The sequence below is a fragment of the Strigops habroptila genome, chromosome 5 (assembly GCF_004027225.2).
Source record: "Strigops habroptila isolate Jane chromosome 5, bStrHab1.2.pri, whole genome shotgun sequence".
NCBI lineage: Eukaryota > Metazoa > Chordata > Aves > Psittaciformes > Psittacidae > Strigops > Strigops habroptila.
This window is the reverse complement of record NC_044281.2, coordinates 49,199,215-49,213,337: the sequence shown is the minus strand read 5'-3', so window position 1 is coordinate 49,213,337 and position 14,123 is coordinate 49,199,215. Positions and strand designations below refer to the sequence as shown.

Genomic DNA, 14,123 nt, shown 5'->3' with positions numbered 1-14,123 from the left:
TTCCTTCCCTCTAAAGAGAGATACAGTGGTAAGCTTAATACGTAGCCTCTTGTTTCAGTAATTGTACCAAAATACCAAATTGTACCAAATGCAAATGTTAGCATTGCTTCCTTGACTGAACCCCATACTCAAGAAAATGAAATATCTTCGAAAGGTATGAGGACCAAGGTGGCAGAACACCCCCTTTGTGGGTTTTTTCAGAATCGGCTCTCCATTCTTCTTGGGCCCAGACAATTAAGCTGCTGTTCTTCTTACATGTGGTTTCAGAAGTGTTCATTAGGAAGTAGCAAGAGCTGATTTTACTCTACTTCCTTTGTTAGCAGGATTTTCAGTTTAGAGGTATAAAATCATGCTTACACAGCTGTTTGATGAGGCCCTCCTATTAGCGAGGCAATTGTCTCCTGACCTCCCTCGGACCAGAAAGTTGAACAAAGGAATTTGCAAGATTCAGCTGCAATGCAGGGAACTGCTCAGCACTGGATCTTAAGCCCATTTAGACTGAAGCTGCTGCAGAGGACAGTAGCTCATTTATAAACAATGGAGGAAGATTAGCTGCAAGAATCAGATCCTTTAATCTTATGCAAGTTAGACTGTCTCCACTAACATTCTTGAATTGTGTATTCCACAGAAAACTGGTTTAGTAATAACCTAATTCAAGAAGCTTTGCTGACATGGAAGGCTTTGTTGGTAGAATGTGACCAGATGTCAACTTACTGTTGTGAGATTTCACTGGATTAACTTCAGTTTAAAAACTGGGGGGGGGGGTGTTCAGATCTATACAACTGTCACACATGATGACAAGACAATTGAATGTGTAACTTGTGCCAGGGCTTGTCCTGAAATTAATGCACGTAAATTGAAAATTGGCTAAACTGAAACGATTGCACTTAGTAAATCATAGAATCATTTAGGTTGGAAAGGACCTTTAGGATCAAGTCCAGCTGCTAGCCTAGCACTGCCAAGTCCACCACTAAACCATGTCTGTTATCACTACATCTACACGTATTTTAAATACCTCCGGGGATGGTGACTCCACCACTTCCCTGGGCAGCCTGTTCCAATGCTTGACAACTCTTTTGGGGAAGAAATTTTTCCTAATAGCCAATCTAAACCTCCCCTGGCAAACTTGAGGCCATTTCCTCTTGTCCTGTTGCTTCTTACTTGGGAGAAGAGACTGACCCCCACCTCACTACAACCTCCTTTCAGGTAGTTGCAGGGAACAATGAGGTCTCTTCTGAGCCTCCTCTGCTAAAGAACCCCAGTTCCCTCAGGGGTTCCCCATAAGACTTGAGCTCTAGACCCTTCCCCAGCTTCATTGCCCTTCTCTGGATGCACTCTAGCACCTCAGTGTCTGTCTTGTAGTGAGTGACTTCATGGAGAATTGAATAGTATTTATCAAAACAATACCAGATTATTACATTATCCAGTTTTCACTGTGATTTTGCAACTTTTTTTGATGTCAGCTTTGTAGCTTGCAGTTGCAAACAAAATACACAGTCATCTTGTGGAATGTGAAGTTAAATCTCAATACACAGACTACATGAATCTCCAGAAATAGCAAACTTTACTTAAAATAACTACATATTTTGCTATTGGTGTTTAAAACAGAGATCTGAAATCTGTGACAGAAAGCATCAAAAGGTGGGGTAGGCTTGTTTGGGGTGTTTTATGTTTTGGTTTTGTGTGTTGGGGGGGGGTTTGTGGTGGTTTTTTGTTTGTGTGGTTTTGTTTGTTTATGGTAGATTTTTTTGCACATCTCACTACAGCTTCTCAATAGAGTCACAGGGAGGAACAGTTCAGTCCTAGAATAAGTTAAAGTAGTTATTTTCTGTCATATTCAGCAAAAGAGAAATGTTAATCTGGCCTTGTCCAGATAGTCAAATCATTGCTGACCAACTGATCAGAGACTTTGTTGGAAAGCCAAATGAAGGAATTTATGTTAGTTCTGAAGTTTTAGTAGTGTATTGACTTATCAGAGTTGAAAGTGTTAAATTAACAAAAATCTTGCCAAGTCTTGCTGCCATTGCTTTTTGGGTGCAATAACAGACTACCTCTGAACTGTGCATAGGTCTTCCGCCTGTAGCATTTTTTTATGTGGCAAAATTCCTGCTCTGGATGTACATGATGGATTAAGTGTATCCAGTTCTTCTCAGTTAGTCTGGTCCTTACTTTGTAATTGCCAAGATTTGTTCTTGTCCCTCCAGAATTATTGTTGAATCAGTATAAGGAGAATCTTAGAGAGAAAATTAGGTTTAGCTTTGGCTTAGAAAAAATACTCTTTTAGATTGTGTAGCAGTATTTTATGCAAAATAACTGCTTATGTCTCTTTATGCTAGAGCTGGGGGCCTTTCCTGTTCAGACTCGTTATCTTGCCTTACACATCATGTTAAAACAAGAGATGCTCATTTAAAACTTTAATAAATATTCTAGACAAGGTATATAGTATTTCTATTTGTGGTGATGGAATAAGGCTATTGCTCTTATAAATCTCATTATTCAGGAGTATGTATGAATAATTCAGTCAGGAGTCTAAGATCTTCCTATATTGCCACCTGCTCATTATTCAGAAATTCTTGTTACAGTCTGCTGTTGCCCTAGCAACATTCTAAAAATTAGTGTTGTATCTATGAAAAAGCTTTTGTTTATCTAGCAAAGCCCACTATCCAGTCTGTATTATTGCAGGGTGCATCTCAAGGGGCAACTCTAGGTCCCAGCCCTAGTTGTTTAAGAACATAAAAATCTCCTTTTATGTGACATTAATTGAAAATTATTCTCTCTGATTTTTTCTTTTTTTTTTTTTCTTTGTTTTAAACTAGTCATAGATCTTAAATATGATGCTAGTTTTCCTCAAAGTCCCTTTAGGATCTGATAATGTCATGATATTATCTGAGTAGAGATGCTTTGCTATATGGATATGCAAAGAAATAAAAATCGCATGTCGAATCCTGGTGTTCTTAGGGTCCCTCTCTTTCTCTGCTACCTGTCTCTTTTCTCCTTCCTTTCTGCCTTCTCTTTTGACTTTTACATAAGTCAGATCTTGTTTAACCTTAAACACTCAGGGATTCAAAAAGATCTTTATTTTTGCTTACAAAGTTGACACTAACCAAATTTGGGGCAGGAGTAGGGGTGGTTTTAACAAAGTCCTTGAAACAGCTAATGCCACAGCAAACAAAAGTCTCTCACAACTTAAGCTCTCACTGTTTTAGGCTGAACATATTTATCTCACAAAATATACCAACACTGTTTACTTGTGGAACAAAATTGAGGAATAAAGCTGGTAGTCTGTATTTATTTTTTTCAAGAGAAGATAAGTTGGAAAAACAACATTAAAAATATCCAACTTCTCAAATCTTGTCCATTGTTGTGAAGTGAGAGAAAAGCTGCAATCCTTTCCCTAGCCCCTTTTCTATGTGGTTCAGGTCCTTCTTCCATGTTGTATTGTCATTTGTTTGGTTCAAGCTTACAGTTGCTCTCATTCCTTTCTGTATGGGTGGAAGGTAACACATACCTGCTCTGGTGAAACATGTAACTGTTGTCTTGACCTTCTGATTTTCAGATTCTGAGTTCTGGAGAGTAATAAAGACTTCTCCAAAGTTAACAAGCTGTAGTCAAACCTCAGTCTAGAAAAATGCTGTTATGACTCGCTTGGTTTACTCTAATGCATTCCTTAGTCTTTTGCCTGTGAAGTACTTGATGATTGGAATTGATGAGAAGTTTTGTGATTTCTTAGGGATTTTCTTTGTGCCTGCTTCATGACATGAAAGCATGCTGGCAGCCATTACTACCAGTTTGCAATGTTTTAAGAGTATATGGAGCTACAAAGATAGAACATGGAACAAAAGGACTTTTGACAAATCACAGGCTTCCCAGAAGGCTGGAGTAATACTGTTATTTTCAAGAACTGTCTGGGTTTGGCTCATAGTCATCTTAAGTGTCTTTAATCTAGGCACCTGGTAACTAGCAACATAGTAAATGTTAAATTGGGGGTAAGGACAAGTAACAACTGAAAAAAGTGAGACATGGGATTACAGCTAAATTGTTCATTATGATTCTAGCTGAAGTCTCTCCTGTCTAGTCTTGCCTTTAGGTACCTCGCACTGAAGCCCTGTTCCCATGTTCGTAGTTGTTTAGAATTCTTTAGGATGATAACACAATTTGTTGTGCTGCCCAAATGTGGAATTTTACAAGCGTGAGAGAGATTTATTGTTTGGGTTTTTGTTATTTTGGGGGTAGGCATTATGGTTTGGGAACTTCTCTCTCAACTGTCCCTTCATAGAAAATAACCCTGGCTTAATATAAAGTTTCTTATCATTCTCTATTCTCATTTCTGTGGTCGTAAAACTACTGGTCATTGTGTCTATTCCAGCAAAAAGTCAAAAGCTTAGCATTGGTTGCTTGATAGTGTCTTTAACTAAAGAAGTTGATTTTGAACCCCTTAACATTCTTTTCTCCTGCCTAATGTGACAGCTTTATGAACAGCTCATGGATTTTGGACAGCATGTTTTCAAAATCAGTACTTTCTAAAGAATGATCATTTGCATATCACATACCTTATGGAGACCAGGTTTTGTTGGGGGGGGCGGAGGGGGAAGGGAGAAAAATGGAAAAATACATTCAGTGATATGACACAACTTTTTTCCAAATGTTGGTACTTAAAGCAGGTACTGTGGTTGTTAAATGTTCTGTTCAGCATCTGGGACCTTCATATACCTGGCCCATTGTCAGTCCACTTACTCTGGGTCACTCATGGGGAAGCCCAGAGGAAATTTATCAGAGATGCTATTTCTTGTTCAGACTGTTGCTTCTCAGTAAAAAAAAAAAAAAAAAAAAAAACAAAACAAAAAACCCAACAAAACCCAAACACAATGAACCTCATGTGGCTGTGAGTGTATTGCATTTTTCTTGCTTTCAGGCAGTTAGGATGACCTTAGACTCCAAGCTGCAAGTGAGTAGATTAATTTTCTGCCTGGCATTTGGATGAGACTATAAAAAAATATAAAAAATGTCTAGAACAGTCTGAATTTAAACTACAGTTGAGGAAAAAGATAGTATCAAGATAATGCAAAACTAGACATAGTGTTTTCATTAGGTTTGCATGAATTCATCATCTTGAGACTAAATTTACAATTCCTTTTTTTTCTTTTATTACCAATGAAGTAGGTTAGACAGGTTGGTTGTGGAGAAAACGTGGAAGTCTTAAAAAGGTTATAGACCCATTTTTTAGAAGTAACAGTGAATGGGAACATTCACTAATAGAAACAACTGGGATGGAAGGGCAGAGACTACAGCGATAAAATGTCTGACAAAACTAAGTAATTGATCTGAAGTCTGGCTTTGTGATATATTCACTCCTTTGTTTAGCATGAGCATTTCTGAATTGTTTGCTTAAACTGCAGAAGCCATATTTTGTTTAGTTTATTAATCAGCAATGTTTTCTCTAGATCTCAAAAATCAATCTGTGGCTGAATATAATCCGAATGGTTTTTATTCCAGATTATGGAGATAGGCTAGAGCTTCTACTGGTAGTCTTCCCCCCCATCCCTCCCTTCTTGTGTAACACAATTACCTACCTCGTAGAAAACGAGACATGGCCTTTTAAATGTGTTCTAATGTGCTTTCTAGAGGAAAAGAAAAAGGTTTGGGGTTGGTTTGTGGTTTGGGGTTTGCTTTGCTTGACTAAGCATTATTTTAAGGACCATAATGAAGTGAATGACTACCTCAGTAACAGGAGGACCATCTTTTTCTAGAACTTGCTGCAAAGTCTGCAAACTCTTCATCACTTCTTGAAAAAACAAGAGGTTTGAGTTGCCTGGTTCAAGAGGGGAAGAACTGGACAGAGTGTAACAGTTGCTTCTTTACCTTCTTTACTTGGTCCCCAAAGCATACCTTCCACATTCTTAGCAGCACTTAACATTGACTTTGAGCAATGCCAGGTTTTTTGGTTGGGTTGGTTTTTTGTGGGTTTTTTTGGTTGTGGTGGTGGGGGTTGTTTGTTTTTTGGTGGGGGTTGTTTTTTTTTGGGGGGAGGGGGGGTGTTGTGTGGGTTTTTTTCTTTGAAAACCTGGTCATGTGAATTTTACTGAAATTCTAAATAATTGAGAGTACTCCATGTAACACCAAAAGTTTACTTCTATCCAGAGATATATTTGATATTTTTCTAGTAGATTATTATAATGAGTATGTGTAAAGAGATTTTTGATCTTTAATTGTGTGAATGCTAGAGGTATTTTTTTCAGCTTGTTTTTATGCTGTTACTCTAGACTTTTAAAGTAACAATAAATTAGTCTTTCAACAATCAGTCCTATAAATGGACCTATCAGGCAGATGCTTGCTCATTTGATATGCATTGTGCAGAAGGCATTTGAAATGTAATTGCACTTAAGTCTTTTAAGGCTAGTTTTCCTCAGTCAGTATTTTGGGGTTGTTTAAATTTTGGGCTTTAGCTTAGTCTACTGTATTTAGACGTGGACAACACTTGGTCATTGTCTAGTAACTATAGCTAATTGATGACTAGTTTCTAAACAGTAGTAAAATTGTTTCATTTATACTGGTAAGAATGAGGATATATTTCACTTCTTGGACTAAAAATAAAGTCACCAGGGAAAGATGTTTATTCTAGCTTCATTGCTGTACTGCCTAAACTGTGTTTATGGTGCACAGTAATGAAATTGAAGTGCTTTCTTGGAAGTGAGGGGTTTTTATAGGGAGATTATATGAGCTAAATGCAGAATAGGCATTCACGACCAGTTATATAATTTCTCTTAAAGGCAGAGATAAACATTTGATTGAACAGAAACATCTTTAAGACATTAACAGTTCAGAAGAGACAAATTCAGAATCAGTCAAGCAGATGAAGCTCGGTGTGATCCAAAGATGGCTTCGTATGGTACTTCTGCAAAGTTCATGTAGAAGGGCCAAATGTTACACTGCTAAGTGTCTCTCTTTCTCATGTAACTGAGAAAAGCTGCTCTAGTTCCATTAGGTTTATAGATAAACCTCATTTTGGAATTGTGATAAGTAGTTTACTTCAAGGTATCCCATTCTAGCCTTTTTAAGCTTTTTGCTTCTCAGGTTTTTTTTTAAATGTCTTTTGGTCCAGAGGCTTGCTTTTTAGCTTGCTCTTTGAGTCTTCAAAGAACTAAATTTCTTTCTCTTCCTCTGTTCTTTCCTCTAAAGGGAAAGGCTGTTGTTAGTTAGAACGTTTCACTTTGTTAACTGCGTGCTTCCTTCTCCAGGAGGCTATGTCCTGCCTTTTCTGCTCTGAAAATGTACAGGCCTGTAAATGTTACTGCAAGTTGTTTGTGGGGAATATAGGGCCCTTGTTCCTCAAGTGATTTGATATAGTATAACCAGTAACACCTGCTTCCCAAGTATATCCTATGTAACAGAGCATGATACTTTTTTTCTTTTTTAATCAGTTTGGATTTTTGTCTGTGTCCATACTCCCAGTTTTAAAGAAAATTTAATTTAGGACAGTCCGGTCTCCACTACTCTGTGAGTCACAGACTGGTTTGGGGGCACTTGATGGTGCACTTCAGCCACTTACCGAGTTGTGTAATCCTGTTATGAGTGAAAAGACTGTGAAATTATTAATTTCTGCAATCACTTAGTTGTATTGAAGTTCTACTACAACTGTCATAGAGGATATTGTTTTATCAGGAGAATGATTTTGGAGTCATTGTGGCTGTTTCCTATCTTTCACTTTTTTCTCAAGTCTAGAATCCTTCCTCCTTTAGCAAGCATGTGATTGGTTTCTAGACTGGTTTTCATTTATATTTTGAATATCTGTCTTGTATGTCTGATATGTGGTATTGCTTTGAAATTTAAATGGAATTGAAACTTTATATTTGCGTATCTGTTTCTGAACTTATAATGCCTATTCTATTAGATAGTATTCTAGCAAAGGTATTGGGTGTGTTTGATAAGAGAGAGAGAATTTATGCATGTTCCAAGTTGAAAATCAGCTAAGACAGGGTTGCTAATGCTATTGTAAACCAACCCTAAGTGCTCCAACTGCTCTTTCTGGGATACAAGTTTTTACTTACCTTAGGCATATTAATTCTGTGTCTGGTCTCATTTAAGATAAATGTTAAGGCATTATTTTTACAGTATTCAAATTATTTTCCTTTTTCATATATGTTAACATGTTATTTCTTTGTTCATTTACACATAGTTGCGTTTGGCATAATCTCTGTATAAAGGCATTCATAGAACTGTAGACACAACATCAAAGGAGCATTTATACAATACATTTCCTGGCAGCAATATTTCAGGCATTGTTTCCTGTCAAAATCCTCTTTTCCTATTTAATATTAAGTGCAGAAGCCCTGGAGACTATTTTAATATTAAGCTAAAAATTATTTCTCATCTCTTAAGGAAAACGGTTGTTGTAGGAATTGATGGTTTTCTTGTAGTTGCAGTGTAGAGAAGCCTTCTTGAGAAGGGATTGAAAGATTGTCTAATGGTACTTATAATAACTAGATGCACATTTTGGGATCTTCCACCTTAGATTGTTAGATTGCCTTTATTTTTAAATTTATTTTTTTTTCCTTCCCCTCATTTCATCAGTCGTTTCCTATTTCTCACTTTAATGAAAACCACCACTAAAACCTGCACCTTTCTGCACCATTCTATAGGAACAGGAGCAACTGAAGGGAAGAAGATAACCTCATGGGAAGGAGAGTGAATTACAACAGCTTGTACAAACTTCAGTAGAAAGGATTCAAACCCACTCTTGCTACAACCCCAGAGTCGAAAAGATCCTAGATCTTTGTAGTTTGCACTTACTTAATGTAGGTGTTAATGCTTTGCTTCACCTATTCTAAAATTATAGAAACAAAGTGTGTTTCTTCTTTCCCCCTTTTGAATTCATAACATCATATGTAAAAGAAGCACCTTCTAGTAAGAGTGCAGCTTGTGAAAGCTTACTGCAGAAAGATGAATTGAATACTGTATTGTCAAGTTTTACTGATAGCTTTGTGATATGTCTTTAAATTAAAAATGAACGTATCAAGTTAAATTCTGAAGTTTTAAAGATGCAGACAACAGACTTAATTGGCCCTGGGCACACAACGCAAATATATAAATATTGCTTTTTTTTTTTTCCTAAGAGTCTGTTTTTAATTATCGATTGTTGTCAACAAAATTACGGTTTATAGAGCCCTGTTACAGAAATGGAAACTCAGAAGTATTAAGATGAAGTTTATTCCATTTGATGTCATGAGAGGAGCCTGTAGCGCTAGTGCACATAGGCTGGGTATGGTAGTGTATACCAGGCTGCTTTGTTCTTTGCTTATAACCTTCCCTTTTTCCATTTTATTATTATAAGTTTTTAATAGCAATTTTCAATTAGATACGTGGTCTGACCTTTTCCAGGAGGGAAAGGTATTAGAGATTCTCTTCTACTGGAAATAATGAGGAACAGTGAACTCCTGGAAAGGAAGAATGTTATCTAATAGAATCTGGACAGCTAGAAGGTGGGGGTTATGTTGAAGTGCCTCATGGAATTCACTGGAGACTTTTTTTTTTTTTTTTTTTTTTTTTTTTAAGCTCCTGCTGAAGGATGAGCTTCTAGATATTGGAAGGGGTGAACATAATTGTTGTTCCCATTTTTAATCCATCAGTTGGAGCAGACCAATAAATTGGTGATTGGGGGAAGGTTTTGCTTTGCTGATGAGAAGGTAAACCCAGACCAGTATGTCATTTCCTGTAAGATGACAGTTTCCAGGATAGGAGATACAGAAGCTAATAAAAGCCAAAAAGTATATTTCAATATGTTCATGACTCTTTAGAATATGTGGGGGTATCAGCTTTAGGAAAATCAACAAAAATTTTCTAAGTGGCAGTGCAGAATGTAACAGTAGTTCTCTTTTTTCCCTTGGGTACTGCTTTATTTCCTGTTTGGGGTTAGCTGCACCTTGTTGCTGATCTTACTGAGTAAAAAAAATACTACTAGGTTCGCTGCTCTGATGCATGTGAATACCAGATCTGACTATAACATTAGTTACATACATGCACATGTTTTCCAAGTATCTTATAAGAAGACTACTTAAATGATTATTCTGACATTGATGTGATCTGTATAATGTGTCCAAAAATTAAAAACTATTCTCTTTGGCAGCATTCAAAGTACAGCCCCTGCTATGAATGGCTTGTGCACACAGTTGTTCACCTGTATGGAATTCTTTATATGATTTAAAAAAAAAAAAAAAGGGGGGGGGATTTTCTTTTCTAACATCCTGCTAAGGAAGTGTTTACCGTGACAAATAATGTTCCCATTGCCGACCAGAGGAAAGAAGAGGTAAAACCTCTGTAAAAATGTCACTGGCCTCCCAACTGTACCTTTTGTATGTATTTTCTTAGAGTCCTTACAGACTTATCTGTTGGGAGCTTATTGGGTGTGTTGGTGGGGCTGCAGGTGTGAGATGGTGCGCTGTTACCTCGATCAAAAGAACTGTTGTCTGCAAACCTGTAGCCATAGCCTGGGGTAGAATGACAGGAATAGCTGGCTTGTGTACATAACTGTTGAGTAGCGAAGAGGGGTAGGTAGCAGTTACATTGAGCCTGCCACGCACAAGAACAAGAACAGGTATTCCAAGAGCTGTTGTCATCAGCTAGAGGAAAAAGGCATACTTGTTTAGTTTTTGGGGTTTTTTTAAGTATTGTATGATCTTGCTGGTCAGGGATGACAGCCAAGATGCATGGAGTGCATGTCACTGCCATTTGCAGCCAGTAAGAGTGGAGGCTTTAAAGATGAATCACAGAGGTAGCAGAAGAGAGGAGTAAGTGTAGAAAGATTTAGACCTGTCTCAGACTGCAGCAGTCTCAGTACCAAAACATATTTATATGTATATTGTTTCATAAAAATGTGTGTATATATGTATTGTTTATAAGAATATCTAAATACTCCAATGATGTTTCTGTTGTTTATTATTTCCTATGCTTGTTATATTACAGAAATGTGTGATCGTGTGTGTGTGTATGTATATATACTTGTCTGTATATTTAATTTTTTTTTTAACCTTGTCACTTAAAAATACAGGATCCTGATTTCCTGTTGGTCAGGAATTATAGCTTCCCAAGATTGCACCTCCCTTCTCTGGAGCCCCCAGGTTAAAAATACTGCTCCATTTGACTTCCAGCCTGGCTTGTTATGCAGAATTCTTCAGAGTGGTCACTGGAGAAATACAGAAGAGGGATTATTATTCTGCAGTAGTACTACTGGGCACTGGTAATGTTACAGATGGGGTAGTGATAGCAGTTTCTCACAAGCCAGAAAATTACAGACCTCTGGTCTGGGTACTGATTGTGGAAGTACGATAATTAGCATAACTGGATTATTTTCTTTTTCATACCCCTCAACTCACAAAGTGTTTTTCTTCCTTATTTGGGTTCTGATAGTGGTTATGTGTCAGTGCAGAAAATTATCATGGTATTCGTACTGCCGATGACAACTGCATTTATCTGCTGGCACTGTGAACTAACTTGCTGATGTTTTTTTAAGTTGTATTCACAATGCCAAACTGAAAAAATAGAAATGTTTAGAAAGGAAATCAGTACAGTACAGAAAGGAAATCTTTACAGTACAAATGGTTTTGTCCTACTTCTGTGTTACATCAAAATTTCTTTTAGGGTGGTATAAACTTTCATTTTGAGAGTAGTCTGACTGTTAATGGCGAAAGTGATTAAAATCTGTACAGCCATTTTAGAGCACATTCACAGCTTCAGAGCGTTTTTGCATCAGTTCCTTGTGAATCGCTAATGAGGAGCTCAATATAGGCTCTGCGCATTTTGGTGCCTGTGTGTAGAGACTGGCTGGGTGTCATTGACAGCTCAGCACCCAGCTGTTGATTTTCTATCGTCTCAGAGGCTTCAGCAAGTGCCTCAACAGACTGCTTCAGCAGGGACCTATGAACGCTGAGTGATCAGCTAAGCATGTCTGCGCAGTACGCTCTCTAAGGGCACACGCAGAGCCTCGTATGAGGTATTATGGAAAGCACGTCTTCAGTAACGGCATAATGAAGCAAAATGCCAATGTGATGCAGGTAGGTGAGTTCTGAAATAGGGTATTTAAGCACTGTCTGAAAGGAGAAAGATAAAATGTCTGTAGATAAACTACAGTTTGTATTCAGTTTTCCTTTTTTCCACAAAAGCCATTTTTAGGCCTAAGCAATTAACAGAGATTAGCATAATCTCATCTTTCTTTAAACGTTGACTTTAAAAAGACTTTTTCTTATACCATCTCGTTTAATAATGGCATTCTTGCAAATTTTTATTTACTGAATGTTGTAATTGTGCTAGGACTGGAAAACCATTATAAATATCTCTGCTAGAACAAGACAGTTTCCCATAGGTGGCAAAAATGCACGAGATACCTGTTGTATTTCTTGAAGTGTTACTGTTATCTCCATTCTAATGAGGAACTATAATGAAGATTATTTTTTTTTTTATAAAGGTGAGTTTTGAACTGAAAAATAGGTTCTGAATCAAAATAGCAAGATAATTTACAGTAGGCTACATAAAAGTGTTTTTTCCTATGCAGGGTGCTGATGACTGTCTTTTGTATTGTGGACCAAATCTTTTGTTGAGATAATAAGTAATTCTGGGTGGCTATTAAAAGCCATGACACTTGATTCCATGCAGATCAGTGGTAATTTAAATTCTTTTCAAGTTTCTGCACTATCAAAGCAAACATCAGAACTACTATGGCTTTTTTATAAACTGAGCAAAAATACACTGCTAAAGAGTTAATGTTTGCTAGGTAGACAGTTTTTAAATGCTGATTTGTTTTACATGATGTTTATAATCAACAGATTTTTAAGCTACCTGTGATGTATGTATGCATCTTGTTGATGTGATGTAGTATTTTGTGAAGCAATGAAAAAAATTTCAAAGGTGAGAGTACTGATAGTGTGTCATGGAATGCCTTGTAGTGTTTCTCTTGTTTGCTTTGGTGTGTTTTATCTTTATTTTACTTTATGCAGGGAGAGATTATAATGGTATGGCAATTCATCAAGTTAGTGATTCTTGTTGTAAGAGGGAAAGAAAAGCCTGTTCTATTTGAAGCTTTTGCTTCTTAACTTCTTTGAAAACCAAGCCCATTTCATAATATTGAATATCTAGGGGCCTAAACAGAATATTTAATCTGGTCTGGTAGCTCTAGGAATCTGTTCCTACTATCTGCTGTTGAAATTTGTGTGTATGTTTGAGAGGCCCCTTTTTTCATGTTGTTGTTAATGGAACTGCCAATAGAAAAATGTAAACTTATTTATTCTAAGAGTAAAACCTGAATTCTGTATTAAAAATTGTTAGTTGCTGTGTGCAGTTCTGGGTGGCTGTTTTCTAAATCAAATTAAGATTTTTATCTTTTAAGAAAGGTGCGATTTGACGGATATCCACTCAAAATAGCCACAAGTAGTGCTTCAGCTTATTTACTTAAAATGGCTGGGAGAATCAAGCTTTGACTATTTTGAGATTTTAGTTTGCTACTGTATCATCTGAGGTCATGTACATGGCATGTACTTTATTTGATGGAATTGTTTTCTGTTAAGTGTTTTGAGTAGCAAGATTATTTTTTTTTACTGCATCTGAACTGAAAATATGTACTCTTCCATCTTGTTTCTAATATATTAATCAATGTTGAGCTAAAAAGACTTTTGAACATAACCTTGGTTAGTTTACAGTTTGGTATTATAAAACAAGTTTTTAATTTTTTTGAATAATTTTGGGTTGCTTGTTTATTAAGAAACAGTAAGCAGCTCAGGCTATACTTATTGTGCTATAAAACCTCTGTGACATTTAGTAAGCATATATAACAGCATAAAGGGAAAACCAGTTATTTTTTCAGAAAGGATAGGACACAGGAAAAGCATATTGTGACTCTTTTTCTATTCCATTTTAAGTCCTTAACACTAGAAATCTAGCTTCAGGGAATGATCCAGTAACAGGATTCTTCTTCAGTTTTTAAGAGGTATTTTTTAAGATGACTGACCATTTATATTTGATAGTTTGAAACAGTAGATGCCTTGGTTTTGGGTCCTTGGTCTGAAAGACTCTGACCTAAAGGTATTAAATAGATACTCAACAGTATTATGTGGGGGTGCAGTGTTGTGCAGTGTGGTATT

At 36.8% G+C, this 14,123-nt stretch overlaps 1 protein-coding gene across 17 annotated transcripts in view; it reads left to right on the top strand.

Moving 5' to 3' along the window:
* The window catches only part of R3HDM1 (R3H domain containing 1), an 88,100-nt gene that overhangs the window by 9,993 nt on the left and 63,984 nt on the right, over positions 1-14,123 (top strand). Inside the window, exon 1 of one of the 17 annotated variants that reach the window (XM_030487885.1) lies at positions 11,530-12,044. The exons of the other annotated variants lie outside the window; for them this stretch is intronic. The gene's annotated coding sequence lies outside the window, so the exon portion shown is untranslated. Of the gene's footprint in view, positions 1-11,529; positions 12,045-14,123 lie in introns of those variants that run through there. 17 annotated transcript variants of the gene reach the window in all.